At 43.5% G+C, this 3,030-nt stretch overlaps 1 pseudogene; it reads right to left on the bottom strand.

Moving 5' to 3' along the window:
* Nucleotides 1-507: 507 nt before the first annotated feature.
* Nucleotides 508-2,278, bottom strand: LOC147205562 (general transcription factor II-I repeat domain-containing protein 2 pseudogene; annotated as a pseudogene).
* Between the last annotated feature and the right edge of the window lie 752 nt (nucleotides 2,279-3,030).

Below are 3,030 nucleotides of genomic sequence, written 5' to 3' on the forward strand. Positions count from 1 at the left end.
ACTCAAATACACAGTGGGCCAAAATTTAAAACTTGGACAAACCCACAGGCCAACATTGATATTTATTGACATTTTTCCTTCAGATATAACAATGAACCTGTGCATTTGGACACAAACAATTTGCTTAAACACTGAATATGGAACAAGCAAAGCTGAATACTTTACGATGTATAGCTTAATATTGCACACGTGCAAAATTGAATGTCAAATTAAAAAAAACATCAATGGAATTTATTCCTTAAATAAAATTTAAATGAAAATTGTATGCCTTTTATTTATTTGCAGCCTTCTGATTTAAATTTCAAAAGTAACCTTTTTCCACAGGGTAATAATATATTAAATAACAATAATATCCTTCAATGAAAGTGCAACCATTCAAGCCCATGTCTTGGAGAAGAAGCAAGAAAGTGCTCAGAGAAAACATGAATTATTACTCAGTTTGCAACACACTGATCTACTCTGAAGTGCTCAAGCCAGACACCTGGCATCTCTTCTTGGATGCCAGTTCATTGATGTCTGGGGTCAGGCTCTGAGCTGAGGAAATCATTCGGATTGAGCAAAGGTGTTCATCAGTCAGACGTCTCCTGTGAGCTGTTTTGATCATCTTCATCGAGGAGAATAGTTGCTCACATAGATAAGTGCTGCCGAACATGGAGAGCATCTGAGCAGCTTGGGTGCGGAGCTGAGGCATTGTGTCAGAAATGTGTAAACTGTGCAGCACCCACAGAGTCATACTTTGAGTTCAGCGTGTCACTACACTGGAGTTCAATCAGCTCCATTTGGAGGTTGGTTGGTGCATTTTCCACATCAACTGCAAACGGATTGCTCAGTAGTTCAAACCTACATTTCTGGGCATCAAAGTCGGCAAATCGCCGGGCAAACTCACCACAGAGTGCGCGGAGTTTATCAGCAAACTGTGCATCTGGAAACACGGTGGTTGAGATGTGCATTGAAATGGTTTGGCAACAGGGAAAATGGCCCAGGTTCCCTTGGAGCATCTGAATCTCCCACAAGCACAGTTTAGTTTTAAAGGCCCTCACTGCAGCGTACATGTCTGTGATGATACGTTCCCTCCCCTGAAGCTGCAGTTTTAGTGCACCGAGATGGTTTGTGATGTCACACAGAAAGGCCAGTTCACACAAAAACTTTGGCTCATGGAGCTCCACAGTGTCTTTCCCTTTGCTGTCCAGGAACTGACATATTTCCTCAAGCAGCTCAAAATATCGGTTCATTACTTTCCCTCTGCTTAACCATCTCACGTCTGTGTGATACGGCACATCCTCGTATTCTGAACCACATTCCTCGAGAAAATACTTGAACTGGCGGTGATTCAGACCTTTTGCTCTTATAAAGTTCACTACTCCTGTTCCTGAGGTCATAACATGTTCCATTTTTAGGTCTTTGCCACACAGTGATTCTTGATGTATGATGCAGTGGTAAACAGTTAGCTCACCTGCACAGTTCTCCAACCGCATCCTCTCCCGAACCTTGCCCACCAGTCCACTCTTTTGACCGCACATTGCTGGCGCGCCATCTGTCGTTAGTCCCACAAGTTTATCCCACGGCAGCTTCATTTCAGTGACACAGGTGGAAACCTCTTCAAATATGTCATTTCCTGTGGTGGTGCCATGCATTGATTTTAATCACAAAAGTTCCTCCGTAACACACATATTTGAGTCCACTCCACGGATGAAGACTGACAGCTGGGCAGTATCACATGTGTCGCTGCTCTCATCCACAGCAAGGGAGAATGCAACAAAATCTTTTCCCTTCTCCATCAGCTGCTCAAATAGGTTGGTGGCAAGTTCACATGAGCGAGCAGCGATTGTGTTCCTGCTCAGGCTCACATTTGAAAATGCTTTCTTTTTCTCTGGGCACACGAGATCACAAACTCTCATCATGCACTTTTTCACGAACTCTCCCTCATTGAAGGGCCGTGCTGATTTTGCAATTTCTGCCGCCACAATAAAACTAGCCGCTACAGCAGCCTCACTTTGCGATGTGGCTTTTTTAAACATAGTCTGTTGTGTCGCCAAACGTCTTTTCATCTCCTCCACTTTCTGGCGCCGCTGAGTCGTGTCCATGTCCTTCTACTTGTCATGGTGTTTTGTTTCATAGTGTCGTCGTATATTGTACTCCTTGTTTATAGCCACGTTGGCTCCACATACAAGACACACAGGTTTGTCTTTTAGATTTATAAAAAGATATTTTGTCTCCCACCTGTCCAGAAAGGTCCTGTTTCCTGCCTTTTTTTTCGCCATTTTTGGGAGAGGTAGCGCGGTGCCAGTAGTTGCGTGAGGTAGCGAGGTATACTATCAACAACGGAGAGAGTGTTCATTGGTCCCGAGGGAGGCGCCAAAACACCAGCTGAGCATTCTGGGATTTGTAGTATCAGCGGTACATGCGCTGTATAATACCGGCGGGCCAGCTCTAATCGTCATTTAGTATTGCCTTGCGGGCCAAATATAATTACACCGCAGGCCAAATATGGCCCGCGGGCCAGAGTTTGACACATATGACCTACAGCCATAACCACATGTGCGATAAATCTCTGCTTCTTACTCAGCTGTCCATCTCTTGTTTCTGCATGTTGGTGTGACTATTGGAATTGTAAAATATGTCTTTGTTTATACATTTGAGTTTTGAAGCAGGAAAAAAATATTTTTGGTTGGGGAGGGGACTTGCCCCCACCCCCACCTTTGCAACGCTTCCCCCGATCACCCTTGCCATCTGCACCCATGTTGTGGTCTATTTGAGTCTTGACTTTTGCTTGTATGATGACAAATAAATTAGCATGTCACACATATTATGTTTTTTTTCCCCAGAATTATTATTTTAGCAATTCCCACATGAGACAGTATTGTGGTTATTATTGTGAGTGCCAGTACCACCATGTTTTCAATAGACAAAATGTAAAAAATTCTGATAATAACTGGTTCAGGCAATCACAGATGCTTTTATGTAAATGCCTACCCCTAAAATGGGACCTGGAAACAAAGGCAACTTTGTGATGGGTGCACAGTTAAATGC

Source organism: Hippocampus guttulatus, chromosome 5 (genome assembly GCF_054856545.1).
Source record: "Hippocampus guttulatus isolate MCC_2025c chromosome 5, RoL_Hgut_1.0, whole genome shotgun sequence".
In the NCBI taxonomy this organism is placed as follows: Eukaryota; Metazoa; Chordata; class Actinopteri; order Syngnathiformes; family Syngnathidae; genus Hippocampus; species Hippocampus guttulatus.